This window comes from Phacochoerus africanus, chromosome 10 (assembly GCF_016906955.1).
Source record: "Phacochoerus africanus isolate WHEZ1 chromosome 10, ROS_Pafr_v1, whole genome shotgun sequence".
NCBI classification, from domain to species: domain Eukaryota; kingdom Metazoa; phylum Chordata; class Mammalia; order Artiodactyla; family Suidae; genus Phacochoerus; species Phacochoerus africanus.
Window position 1 is genome coordinate 59,255,904 of NC_062553.1, and position 15,366 is coordinate 59,271,269.

Genomic DNA, 15,366 nt, shown 5'->3' on the forward strand with positions numbered 1-15,366 from the left:
TTGTCTATTGCTTATGAAATAAGCCAGTAGGATGGCTTTCCTCTCACCCAGATGGCCTTTCTTATCCCTTTCTCACTCCTTTATGCACACTTGCTCCAGATGCTTTTAAATGCCTAACATCCAGGATTCCATCCTCCCATCTCCTGTGAACCCAGTCTTCTTACCTCCCCACCAATAAACCACTTTGTCCATTGAGGAGTCAGAAAATTCAAATTATCTTACATTTAGCTTTCTTCACTAGGCTTTCATTTTACTCTCTTATATGAAAATTCAGTAAAAAGCTCTATGAAAATATGAGACGTACGGTCTAAAAATCCAATCATAAAATACTAGGCCATGTTGTGAGCTTAATGAAATGACTGAGATAAACCTTTGCAGCTAGTTGGTCTGAGAAGCTGAATCAGGGAGATCCCAATCCTTCCTGCAATTTGGCGCCACCTGGTGGCAGTTGTCCATTGTAGTTTAAATAATACACTAGGATAACTCTAGGTCTTGTGACAGGATGGAACTTCTGGGAGAGAAGCAAAGATTCCAGGAATGGCCCTAGGAACGGACTCATTTTGTTGACCTCATCTGGAGGGACTGGACCAGGAGAATAATGAGGATATGAGGTCCTGTCTTCTCAAGGTAGAGCATCCACTGAAATAGCCCACTGGGCCTTAGTCCTCCCTCCAGAAGGAAAAGACTCTAGAACACTTAACATTCGAGAACGTAGCTTGGGCAAAGGATAATCATTAATGACTAAAGTCATTATTTCCAAGCCTGGATTAACTTGGATTAACCCAGGGAGGACTATCACAGAGTTTTACTGTATTATTTTTCTGGTTCATGCCTAATTTTACTTTTTAGTATCTTTTTCAAGACATTTGTCATACTTTTTCCTAGATGGTCACAATGTTTCTCTACAGGAGTTAGCTCAAATATGATCTTTTCATAAATGCTTCCCGGTCTCTTTCTTCTGGCGTGCGTGCCTTTCCTCTTGTCTCCTTAGTATCCTGCATAAACATCTATATAAGGCCTCTCAGCCTCTCAAAGCACACTGCCTAGTCATCAGCCCTTTTGATCTTGAGCAGCTTTAAGGAAATGACCTGTAATCATCTTATTCCCAGCATTGTCCACAGTGCCTGGAATATTGCAGATGATTATCTCTGTGTAACTTTTATATATTCCTCCTGTTTTACACATTCATAACATTACAAATCATTTCTTCCTTGCACCTCAACTATTTTGAAGAATGTTCTACTCATAGCAGCACACAGTTATTTGAGCTGAAAGAGTCTTTGTCTAAAGCAAACATTGTTGATTTAATATAGAAGCTAAACATTGACTCCAGGATATTAACATTACCACCGTGCATATAAGTCATCCGAGCCTTTATCTTTGCTTTTCCCTCCTTTTTCCTCATCTGTGTGAGAGAGGTATTAATCAGCAATAAGTCTCTGTGCCCCTACCTTGAGCAAGACATGGGGTTGGTCAATGAGGACATTATAAAAATACTGTGAGAGCTTATCCCTATCCTCTTGGACCTGAAATGTGGTTACAGAAATAATGTTGAGAATGATGATGATAAAAGAAAAACACTATGAAAAGGGAACTATTACCTTCTGGTGGACTATTCAGGAAAAGGTTCACAAAGGAAGTAGGATTTGAACTCATGAATCTTGAAATCTACAGAGAGGAAAGGAGGGGCAGAATGAATTAAGGAAATATATCCGGAAAGAAGGTGACTAGAGGGAGTTATCTTGTGGTGAGTTAAAGATCCAGCATTGTCACTGCAGCAGGCCGGATCACCTCTGTGGCACAGGTTTGATCCCTGGCCCAGGAATTTCCACATGCTACAGGCGTAGCCAAAAAAAAGACTAGATATCAAGCTTAACACTGGATAATTCTATAGATGATCTTTCTTTGGTTCTTAATAAATAAAGCTCTCCTGTCCTCCCTCTCAGTGTGGTGTTCACATTAATGTATTGTCCCAGTACAGATTTTGAGTTCATAGGGATTCTTTTTAAAAAAATAATTTTGTTTTGGGTCTTTAAGGAAAAAAAAAAAATGAGAAGGTAGAATATAATCCTTGACTAGGTTTAATGTGTGACCCTAGGATGGGGCAAAGAAACTATAGGGACCTAAAAAGTAAACATCATTTGTATCAGGCACTTTTACTACTTACTGGCAAACAGTATACAAAAATGTCCATATTCTGCACATCTTTTCACTTTTAAGATCACATGGTTAGGAATATTATAGTAACTTTATGATCTGTAATATAATGGCTAGAGATTTTTTTGCTGTTTTATTAATATACTAATCAGTCACAGAAAACCAAAAAATGCACAAAATTAGGTATTTCACACAAGTCCAAATGGCCATCATTAAAAAGTCTACAAACAAAAAAAAAAATGCTGGAGAGGGCGTTAAGAAAAGGGAACCCACTTCCACTGTTGGTGGGAATATAAGCTGGTATATACTATGCAAAACAGTATGGAGGTTCCTCAAAAAAACTAAAAACACAACTACGATATGATCCAACAATGCCACTCCTGGTCATATATCTGGAGAAAACCATAATTTGAAAAGATACAGGCACCCCAGTGTTAATTTCAGCACTATTTGCAGTAGCCAAGACTTGGAAAAAACATAAATGTCCATAGACACAGGAATAAAGGTGAGGTAGATAAATACAATGGAATATTACTCAGCCATAAAAAGGACAAAATAATGCCATTTGCAGCAACATGAATGGACTGAGAGATTATCACACCAAGTGAATAAGTCAAAGATGAACATCATATAATATCTCTTATGTGTAATCATAAAAAAATGATACAAATGAACTTATTTATGAAACAGAAGAATACTCACAGACTTAACAAAATTATTACCCAAGGTGAAAGGCGGGGGAGGGAGGGAAAGGACAGATTGAGAGTTTGGAACTGGCAGGTGCTCACTATTGTATACAGAATAGATGGTCAGTGGAGACACACTATTTGGCACAGGGAAATCTACTCAATATTCTGTGTTAACCTTACGTCAGAAAGAATCTGAAAAAGAACATATGTGTATACAAGTTCCCACAGTGGCACAGTGGTTAACGAATCCAACTAGGAACCATGAGGTTGCAGGTTCAATCCCTGGGCTTGCTCAGTGGGTTAAGGATCCGGTGGTGCCATGAGCTGTGGTGTAGGCCACAGACACAGCTCAGATCCCATGTTGCTGTGGCTGTGGTGTAGGCTGGCAGCTACAGCTCCAATTCAACCCCTAGCCTGGGAACCTCCATATGCCGCGGGTGCAGCCCTGGAAAAGGCAGAAAGACAAAAAAAAAAAAAAACCATACGTGTATATGTATAACCAAATTGTTTGCTGTACAGCAGAAATTAATACAACATTGTAAATCAAATATAATTCAATAACATTTTTAAAAATGAGAATAATTTTTTTTTATCTTTTTAGGGCCGCACCCACAGCACATGGAAGTTCCCAGGCTAGGGGTCGAATCACAGCTACAGCTGCCAGCCCACACCATAGCAAGATGGGATCCAAGCCATGTCTGTGACCTACAGTACAGTTCATGGGAATGGTGGATCCTTAGGCCAGTGAGCAAGGGCAGGGACCAAACCTGCATCCTCATGTATGCTAGTCAGTTTTGTTTCCACTAAGCCAAGATGGGAAATCCAAGAATAAAAATCTTAAAAACCAAACCAAAAAAAAAAAGAATGAGCAAAATGACATAAGTCTCATTTTAATTATAAGCTAACTAGAGAAGCAGTATGAGTTATTTTGAGTATTAGCATGATTATATTTTGATTTGTAAGTGAAATAACTGGTTGTTGAAAGAATGTTTTATTGGGGAGGGGCATTAAAGGGAATAGATATATTTTCCTTTAAAAACACTTCACTAAGATACCATAACATCCAAGTTTTCATTTTTTGAAATTTGTTGGAATAGGGGAACATTTTTAAAATGTAATCTCCAGTTCGTGACACTGACGGCAAAACTATTCAGGAAGAAACTATCACTTTAGTTATTATATTCTGGTATAATAGCTTTTGTCTGGGTTAATTGCTGTTTGCTGGCCTGAGTTTTACACTGTAAGGGCAAGATGTCCATAACCTTTGAGTAAAATGAGAAAACCTTTCTGCTTTCCTTGTAGTTATCTGTCCAAATCTTCTCGCAGGCTGCAACTATGTGGCTGGATCAGACATACTGTTTCTTTGTCCATGAATCATGTTTCAAATTGGGTAAGAGATATGAAAGTAATCTGAAACTGAATGGTAACTGAGAGCTCTATGATATTTTTATTACTATTATTTTCATATTATTATCTTTCTACTATACATATAAATCTTCCTCCAAGACATCCAGTAATCATTTTTTCTGAAAAAAAAAAAAAAAAAAAGATGTAGCTCTGAAGAATTCTCTGTTGAAATCTTGGTTTTGTTTATTCTACTGAGAAACTTTTGTATCTAGAATAAGCACATCCTGCCATTTATTTTTGTATTCAAATGCATTTCATCTCACACATGCTGGAGTAAGTGTGAAAGAAAATAATGGCAGATCAAAGTTTCACCATACCAACAAAAGTGTTAAATTACCATTTTCCTGGCCTTTCCAGTTCTCTATTTTATAAAATATAATCATGGGAATCTAATTCCTCAGGATATTAACAGGTATTGTAGAATGAAGGGTACTATGGTTTAAAATGTATTACATTGATGTAGTCATATAAGTTTAGTAATAATAATTTTGATAACTATACTTTATCCAGTAGTTTCTAGAAAACAGTGTGTGAATAGCTTTAGAAGTATTTTCTCAGTCTTTTCATTTTATAGCTGAGGAATCATAAACTTATTTGGAGCCTTTAAATAAATGTTGAAAGTCACACTGTTAGTAGTAGAACTAGGACTTAAATTAAGGCTTTTCTACTCATTTAAAAATTTCTTTTACATTAAAAGATAATTCTTATGTTTCACTCCAATCTTAGAACTAACAATATGTTAACATGTAATGTATAATATGCTGTATTAGAATTTTACAAAGCAACAAAATCTATATATGTGCACACATATTATATATATTATATATAAATTATATATGTATAGATATCACTCAAATATAGAGACATTCATATATTTGTATAAATATTGCCTATAGAGACATCATTCATATAGATATTACTCATATATACAGATATTCCAGGTGCATGGGCAGATTTATTAATTATTATAAGGAACCAGGTCACATGATTATGTAGTTTGAGAAAACCCAAGATCTACAGTTGAAGTTGACAAGCTAGAGGCCCAGGAAAGCTTATGGTACAGTTGTAGTTTATTCCAAAGACTTGAGAACAAGGCAAGCCAATGGTGTACGTTCTAGTCGAAAAATCCATCAGGCTTAAAACCCCCAAAGAGACAATTTTTCAGGTTGAGTCTGAAGGCAGGAAAAAGATCAGTATCCTAGCTCAATGGGTAAGCATCAGAAGTCCCTTCAGCTTTTTGCCCTGTCCAGTTCTTCAATTGATTGAATGAGGCCAACTCACATCAGGGAGGAAAATCTGTTTTATTTAGTTCACTGATTCAAATGTTAATCTCATCCAGAAACGCCTTCAGAGAACTCACCATCTGAACATCTGAACATCCCATGGCCCAGGTACATTGACCAAAAAATTAACCATCATACATGCTAATATGTGAATCTTGGGACTGAAGTGAGCCAGGGAAATGAGTAGTTTTTAAACTTTTCTTTTTCTTTTTAGGGCTGCACCTGTGGCATATGGACGTTCCTAGGCTAGGGGTCAAATTGGAGATGCAGCTGCAGGCCTACACCACAGCCACAGCAACACAGGATCTGAGCCACATCTGTGACCTACACTGCAGTTCACGGCAATGCTGGACCCACTGAGTGAGGCCAGGGATCAAACCCACATCTTCACAGACACTGTGTTGGGTTCTTAACTCTCTAAGACACAATGGGAACTCCATTTTATAAATATTTTTGGTGACATATTTCATCCTTTTGAAGAGTAAATCTTAGAACCAACGTTTTATAGAACATCCTTGAGGATTTTTTACTCTAGACAAGAGACTCAATTACACTCTCTCTATAACTTTTGAAAAGTTTTGTTCTTTCATTTCTTTTTGAATCAGTATATCCTAAAAAAGCAGTAACCCTAACAGATCCTACAGGAACTCATGGGCTTTCTCTTTTAAGTAGCAATGGTGTATTTTTGCAATAATAGTCTCAAGACTATTCACCTCACTCTGTACTAATGCCCTTGATCCCCTCACATACCGACACCAGGCTTGGTCTCTCTGACCAATGAAGCAGCAGCAGCAATGAAACACAAGCAGACTTGAAATGTGAGTTATCACTGAAGTTTTCTTTGACTGCTTTTCAAACTTTGCTAAAGGAGAAGACTATGGCCCAATCTTCCCTGTCACCTCTGCTGACAGCCAGCCAGCCTTCAGAGCTATAACATCTAGGTGACAAGTGGTCAACTGCTGATGCTTGACTAAGTCTGGCCACAACCAGCAGAATAACCAGACAGATAAATCCAGTCCAAACTGAAGAACTGCAGAATCAACCATGCTGTTTTAGGTCAGTAAGTCTTGGCGGGACATTTTACTAAGAGTTTGGAATTAAGAGACCTAGTTCTACCAAGTTTGGGCAGTATGACTGAAACTCTGAAAACCTTAGCTCCCCCTCTTTAAAGTTAGGACAGTAAAAGAATATGTTACTTGATATTGCTTTAATAGTTAAATAATAAATAATGAATTTGGGAACTATTTAGTAAGCTCTAAAGACTATATACATAGTTACTATTATTTTTATAAACAATCTTATCAATTTTTATTATTAATAACATTGCTAGCTATCATTGGTATTATTTATATGACATTATCTGCTGCCCAGTTAATGTAGTGCTCAACAGCTGTAGAAATTATTTAGTCTCTTGGCAGACCTACGTGGACCTGGTACCAAGGCTAAGGTAGAAAAAGGTTCGGAATGGACATATAAATAGAATGTTGTGTATCTTGTCTAGTGAACCCCTTATATTTTTCACGTGGATCTTTGTTGGACATCTTCAACAAGCCTAGTGCATGATGAAATCTTCACATAAAACTGAGTTCAGACACTGTTAGGCTCTCTACAGCATGGGAGAAAAAAGAGGCCAGTATCAGCCACATCAGGCCACGTGTTTTCAAGACCTTCCTTCCATATGCTACTTGAATTTCCTCTGCTTCAGTTTCTTCATCTACTAAAGCAGGAAATTGACCACCACTATATAATATCATTATGACAAATAAATTAGTTATGCTTATTAGAAAGTGACAAAAACCATACCTGGAATGTTGTAAATACTCAGTAATATACATTACAAAGTTCCTATTATGGTACCATTATACTGTTACTATTTTGTTCCATTATTGTTATTTGGGCTTTTTGGTCTATAATTCTGATAGTTCTTTTATTCTTTTGAACACACATAAGCAATCATAAATGTGCACATATTCCAAACTCATCATCTGGACAACTTTTTTCCAGAAGTTACAGTACATTCATATGTTGAAACCTGACCCTAAAATAACAGTTTTAGGAGATGTGTACTTTGGGGTGATCAGATCATAAGGGGTGAGCCCTCATGAATAATATTTGTAAACTTATAAAAGAGACCCCAGAAAGCAGAGTTTCCCCTTCTACCTCATGAGAACATAGTGAGGAGGAGTAGTCTACAACAAGATCTTGACCATGCTGACAGCCTGAGTTTGAATTTCTAGCCCTCAGAACTGTGAGGAATAAATTTCTGGCATTTATAAGTCACTCTAAATGAACTAAGACAATGCCTAAGCATGCTATCTTTACATAAATCAGTAATACATTTTTCTAGTGTAATTTATTGTAAGTATAGACATAAGAATGGGACTTTATTCTATTAACTCTAAATTCCTAATATGTCTCCACTAGGGCTAATGTTAACAAAATATCAAAATATTTTTACACTGTGCTTTTTTCACCTTTTGTCTTTGCTTTCTATTGCTACATAACCAATTACCATAAACGCAGAGGTACAAAACAACATATATTGGACGAGATTAAGATGGCAGAATAGAAGGACTGGAGCTCAACTTCTCTCCTAAAAACAACAAAATTCACAACTAAAGACTGAGCACTCTTCACCCAAATGGACCAGAAACCTTAAAAAAGATACCCTACTCCAGATGAAAAAGAGGAGGCCACATCAAGAGGTAGGAAGGGTGATTTCACGATACAAACAACCCCATACCTCCTGGATGGGAAGCTCCACAGACTGGAAACTAACTGGTTCACAGAGACTCACCTACAGGAGTGAGAGTTCTGAACCCCACATCAAACTCTCACGTGTGGGAATCTGGCACAGAGAAAAGAGCCCCGGAGCATCTGGCATTGAAGGCCAGTGGAGCTTGTGTGCAGGAGCTCCATGGGACTGGGGGAAACAGAGACCCCATTCTTAAAAGGCACACACGGACTTTCACATTCACTGGGTCCCAGGGCAAAGAAAAGTCTCCATAGGAATCTGGGTCAAACCTGACTGCAGTTCTTGGAGGACATCCTGGGAAAACAGGGGTGAATGTGGCTTGTTGTGAGGGAAGGACTTTGAAAGCAAAGCTCTTCAGAATATTCAGCAGCTTGTGCCTTTCTCTGGAGGTGGCCACTTTGGGAAAATCTGGCCCCACCCATCAGTCAGCTGCTGAGAAGCCCCAGGGCAAACAACAACCCAGGTGGGATCACAGCCTCACCCCTCAGTAAACAGGCTGCCTAAAGACCCCTCAGGCACACAGCCCCCTCTAATCCCATCCAGAGACTAAGCCCCACTCACCAGAGGGATTAGAATCAGCTCCACCTACCAGTGGGCAGTCATCAGCACCTCCCATCAGGAAGCCTTTAGCAAGCCTCCACACTGACTTCAGCCACAGGGGGGCAGACACCAGAAGTAAGAGAGGCTACAACTCTATTATCTGTAAGAAGATCACCACACCAAAAACCTATAAAAATGAAAAGACAGAGGACTATAACTCAGATGAGGGAGAAAGGAAAAACCCCAGAAAAACAGCTAAGTGAGGAGGAGATTCTTAGCCTTCAGGAAAAAGATTTTAGGCTGTTGATGCTGAAGATGATGCAAGACATTGGAAATAAACTGGAGGCAAAGATAGATAACTTACAGGAAACACTGAGCAAAGAGATACAAGATAGAAAACTTAAACAAGAAGAGATGCAAAATACAATAACTGAAATAAAAGATTCACTAGAAGCAGCTAACAGCAGAATACAAGAGGCAGAAGAACGAATAAGTGAGGTGGAGGACAGATTAGTGGAAATTACGGATGCAGGACAGAAAAGAGAAAAAAGATTGAAAACAAATGAAGAGAGTCTCAGAGAACTCTGGGACAACATTAAATGTGCCAGCATCCATATTATAGGTGTACCAGAAGGAGAAGAGAGGAGACAGAAAAAATATTCCAGGAGATAATAGCCAAAAACTTCCCTAACATGGGGAAGGAATCCCTCACTCAAATCCAGGAAGCACAATGAGTACCATATAAAATAAACCCAAGGAGGAATACCCCAAGACACATATTAATCAAATTGACCAAAATTAAAGACAAAGAGAAAACCTTGAAAGCAGCTAGGGAAAAGAAAAAAATAACATACAAGGGAACCCCAATAAGGTTATCAGCAGATTTTTCAACAGAAACTCTGCAGGCCAGAAGGGAGTGGCATGATATACTTAACATGAAAGGAAAAAACCTCCAAGATTACTCTACCCAGCAAGGCTCTCGTTCAGATTTGAAGGAGAAATCAAAACTTTCACAGATATGCAAAAGCTGAGAGAATTCAGCGATACTAAACCAGCCTTACAACAAATACTAAAGGAACTTCTATAGGCAGAAAAGAACAAGAGGAGAAGGAAAGAAAAAAGAGCAGCAAAAACGAATCTAAAGCCATTAATAAAATGGCAATAAGAACATTCATATCAGTAATTACCTTAAATGTTAATGGACTAAACGCCCCAACCAAAAGACAAAAGACTGGCTGAATGGATACAAAAACAAGACCCATATATATGCTGTCTTCAAGAGACCTACTTCACTTGTAGGAACACATACAAATTGAAAGTGAGAGGATGGAAGAAAATATTTCATGCAAACAGGGATCAAAAGAAAGCTGGAGTAGCAATACTCATATCAGACAAAATAGACTTTAAAATGAAGAACATTTTAAGGGACAAAGAAGGACATTACATAATGATCAAAGGATCAATCCAAGAAGATGATATAACAATTTTAAATATCTACTCACCCAACACAGGTTGACCACAATATATAAGGCAACTGCTAACAACCTTAAAAGGAGAAATCGACAATAACATAATAATAGTGGGGGACTTTAACACCCCACTTACAGCAATGGACAGATCATCCAGACAGAAAATCAATAAGGAAACACAGGCCCTGAATGAAGCATTAAACCAGATGGACTTAATGGATATTTATAGGACATTCCATCCAAAAGAAACAGAATACACATTCTTCTCAAGTGCACACGGAACATTCTCTAAGATTGATCACATCCTGGGCTACAAATCCAACCTCGGTAACTTTAAGAAAATTGAAATCATATCAAGCATCTTTTCCAACCACAATGCTATATGACTAGAAATCAACAACAAGAAAAAAACTGCAAAAAACACAAACACGTGGAAACTCAACCACATGCTACTAAGCAACCAATGGATCACTAAAGAAATCAAAGAGGAAATTAAAAAATAACAGCAAATGACAATGATGATACGACACTCCAAAACCTATGGGATGCAGCAAAAGCCATTCTAAGAAGAAAGTTTATAGCAATACAAGCCCACCTCAGGAGACAAGAAAAAGCTCAAATAAACAAGCTAACTTTACATCTAAAGCAGCTTGAGAGAGAAGAACAGGCAAGACCTAAAGTTAGTAGAAGGAAAGAAATCATAAAGATCAGAGCAGAAATCAATGAAATAGAAATGAAGAAAGCCATAGAAAAGATCCATGAAACGACAAGCTGGTTCTTTGAAAAGATCAACAAAATTGATAACCCCCTAGCCAGACTTATCAAGCAAAAAAGAGAGAGAATTCAAATCAATAAAATTAGAAATGAAAAAGGAGAAGTAACAACAGACATCACAGAAATACAAAGGAACATAAGAGACTACAATATGCAACTGTATGCCAATAAAATGGAAAACTTAGAAGAAATGGACAAATTCTTAGAAACGTACGATCTTCTAAGACTAAACCAAGATGAAATAGAAAAGATGAATGGACCAATCACAAGAACTGAAATTGACACTGTGATTAAAACAACATATATTAATTATCTATGGCTCAAAAAGTTAGGTATGACTTAGTTAGGGACTCCTGCTCAGGGTCTCTCTGGGCTGAAATCAAGGTGTTGGTTACCATTTTGTTTTCCTTTATGACTCAGAATTCTCTTCTGACCTTGTTGGCAGATTTTAGTTCCTTAAAATTGTAGCTCTGAGATTCCACTTTTCCTTCTGGGTATCAAACCAGCAATCACTCTCAGTTTTGGAGACCACCTTCAATTTTGTACCAGGTAGCCCCCTCAGCAGGTAGTTCAAATGTGGCTTGCTTCTTGAAGGTCAGCAAAAGAAATTTCTTCCATCTCAACTCTTTCTGACCCTCTTTTTAATGGCTCACATGACTAAATTAGGCAAGCCAGTATAATCTTTATTTTGATTTGCTCAAAGTCACTGATTAGGAACCTTAATTACATTGTCAAAATACTCTCTGCTGTATAGTATAACAATCACAGGAACAATATATCAAAAGAACCTTTCAAAAGAAGGACATGTAATAAAGGATATGTATACCAGGTTGGTGAGAATTCTAGGTGCTAATTTACCCTAACTCCACAGTTTTATTCTGGATATTTAAAATTTTAACTTAGATGTTTATTTTAGCTGCTAAACCACAAAGTCTCAAAGATTCAAGAACAAAAATTTAGCTTTTAACATGAACTCAGAAGGTACTACCTATGGTCATCATATACAATTAAATTAACTACAGTAATCAAAGATTGATATTTTTTCTAAGTACATATGTAAAATTATTAGCATTGTGTTGAATTGCCTTAATAGCTAAAGATGTTCATATTGAGAGTCTAGGTAAGCATCTGGCCACTAACATCTTTAAAAGAAAAATATGAGACTGCAGGTTTCAGCTCTGGCCTGTAAAGAGATGATGAGTTTTCACTTCCATTCTATGATAAGAAAAATATGAATAAGCTAAAAACCAATTTTTTTTAACCCAGAGAACTGTGGTCTCAGAGCAAATTATCACCCCAAAAGGGGGCCAAGAAAATAGAATCACAGTAGAGGTCTGTGTATCTAGAACAGAAGCTGCTAGAGCCACAGCAGGTAGGAACACTTAAATGATGAACTGCTGGAAGTTACACATAGACTATCATGAGAATGAGAAACCCCTGGAAGCTGCAGCCTTACGGAGCTCTCCACAATTTCTCAGGATTTTACCCTCAAGTTTTGCATTAGGATTTCACGGTGAAGAATGAAGCAAGATCCTGCTGTGGCTTTGGCAGGAAGAGGAAGAGAGTACTTCAAGAAATATGCTGAAATAATTATCTAACAAAGACCTACTTCTTATCCCAGCTGTGGAGAGGACTCCTCCTCTGTTCCCTATAAGTTTTCCTTTCTCACCTAAGGTAGAGATACTATATGCCAGAAAGATGCTTTTGAGGGTACCAGCCTAGAGATACAGGCCCACTAAAGGACTGAGGTTTAATCAGAAGATGACAGAACACTTTCCTCCCCATCTCCATACTGCCACACCAACAGGATATATTTTAATAAAAGAAAACTACTGCTTCTCAAGCTGCAACATGTAGCCCCTTTCTGAAGAGGACCGTATAAAAAGGCCTAAGAGGAGAAACTAAACCAAGAATACGAAGCCTTTGGCACCTACTCCTACAATAAACTTTAAACACAGCCCAATTACTAGCCATATTAACATAAAACTACATACTATAGGCCACTTAACCTGTTTTAATCACTTGATACAATGTATCTTGCTTACATCAAAAAGTTATATTCAACAAGACAGACATACTCCGGACCATGAAGAAACAACTAAATAAATTTAAAAAAATAAAAATCATGCAAGGTATGTTGTCAGATCATAATGAAATTAAATTAGAAATCAATAATAAAATAATATTTGGAAAAATGCCCAAATATTTAGAGAGCAAAGAAAACCTGAACCAATGAAGTAGTCTCAAAGAAAATTTTATAAGAATTTTGAACTAAATGACAATAAATATAACCTATCAGAATTTGTGAAATGCAGTGCAAGCAGTGCTTGGATGGAAAAAAAAAGTATCATCAAATGCATGTTTTAGAAAATAAGAAAAATCTAAAATCAGTAAGCTAAGATTCCATCTTGGAAAACTAGAAAATGTAGGCGTTCCCGTCGTGGCTCAGTGGTTAATGAACCCAACTAGTAACCTTGAGGCTGCTGGTTTGATTCCTGGCCTCACTCAGTGGGTTAAGGATCCAGCATTGCCATGAGTTATGGTGTAGGTCGCAGATGTGGCTTGGATCCCAAGTTCCTATGGCTGTGGTCTAGGCTGGCAGCTGTAGCTCTGATTCAACCCCTAGCCTGGGAACCTCCATATGCCATTGGTGTGGCACTAAAAAAAGACAAAAAGACCCAAAAAAAAAAGAAAACTAGAAAATGCAGAGCAATTTAGTGTAGAGCAAGTTGAAAAAAGAAAAATACCAGCAGAAATCAATGAAATTGAAAACCAAAAAAAAAAAAAAGAAGAAAAGAAAGAAAAGCAAAACTAAAAGCTAATTATTTGACAAACAAATTGAAAAACCTATTGCCTGGTTAACCAGGCAGAGAGGGAGAGAAGGGAGAAAGGAAGATAGAAAGAAATGCCAATATCAGAAAAGAAGATCACATAACTATCCAATAGAGTATTATACAGCAATGAAAATAGCTATCAAGCTACTAAAGCACATGGTTGACTTGTAATTACATATTGCTAAGCAGAAAAAAGGCTGGCTCAAAAGCCTAAATATTCAATGATTCAATTATATTATTTATGGAAACAGCAACATTAAAGAGATGATAAATAGATTGGTGGCTGGGATTGCTTGAATAGGAAATGAACAATTTTTAAAAATTTGTTTTGACAATGAATCTATCTGTATGGTACCATAATGATGGTTTGTAAACACCCATAAAACATCATGGTATGAAGAATGTACCTAAATGCATATAAATTGTTTAAAAGTCATTTGGGAGACTGGAGGACCCCAGGATAGAATATAAAACATAAGACAGTTTACCTATATTATAAATACATAAAACACCCTTCACAGAGTTGGAAGAAAAGTTGACAACCTAAATAGTTTTGAAAATCAGTAGAATCTTTAAAACGAAGGCAAAAGGGAGTACACATAAGCACTGTACTATAGATGATAAACTACTATAGATGATTTTCCCAAAACAAGGAAAATCTGAGACATGTCATAGCCAACAGGAGCCTCATGAGAAATGACTGCCAAAGGCAGTCTTGAATAGGACAACTGGACCAAAAAGAAGAAAGACTGTAAGGAAAGGAAGAAGAGAAAGAAAGAGATAGAAATAAGAAAAATAGTAACTAAAAACCAGAGAAATATGATTAAATTATGGACTTTAGTTAAGAACAATGTATGAACATTTATTTCTTAATTATAATGAATGTACTATACTAATGTAAGATGTTAATAATAGAAGAAACTGAATGAGGGGCATATGGGAATACCCTATACATATTTTCACAATTTTTCTATATACCAAAAATTATTTTCTTTTGGCCACACCCACAGTGTGTGGAAGTTCCCAGGCCAGCAATCAAATGCATACCAAGCAACAACCCAAGCCGATGCACTGACAATGTAGGATACTAACCCACTGAACGACAAGGGAACTGCTCTAAGATTATTTTTAAATTAAAATTTTAGGAGTTTCCATTATGGTTTACCAGGTTAAGAACCTGACATAGTGTCCGTTAGGATGTGGGTTCCTAGCCTTGCTCAATGGGTTAACGCCTGGCATTGCCACAAGCTGCAACATAGGTCACAGGTGTGGCTTGGATCCTGCATTGCTGTGGCTGTGGTATAGGCCTGCAGCTGCATCTCTGATTTGACCCCTAGCCCAGGAACTTCTATATGCCACAGGTGTGGCACTAATGAGAAAAAAAAAAAAGTTAAAATATTTAAAAACATATTATTTCAACAATCTATTATGGACTGAAATTCATAGGTTGAATTTATA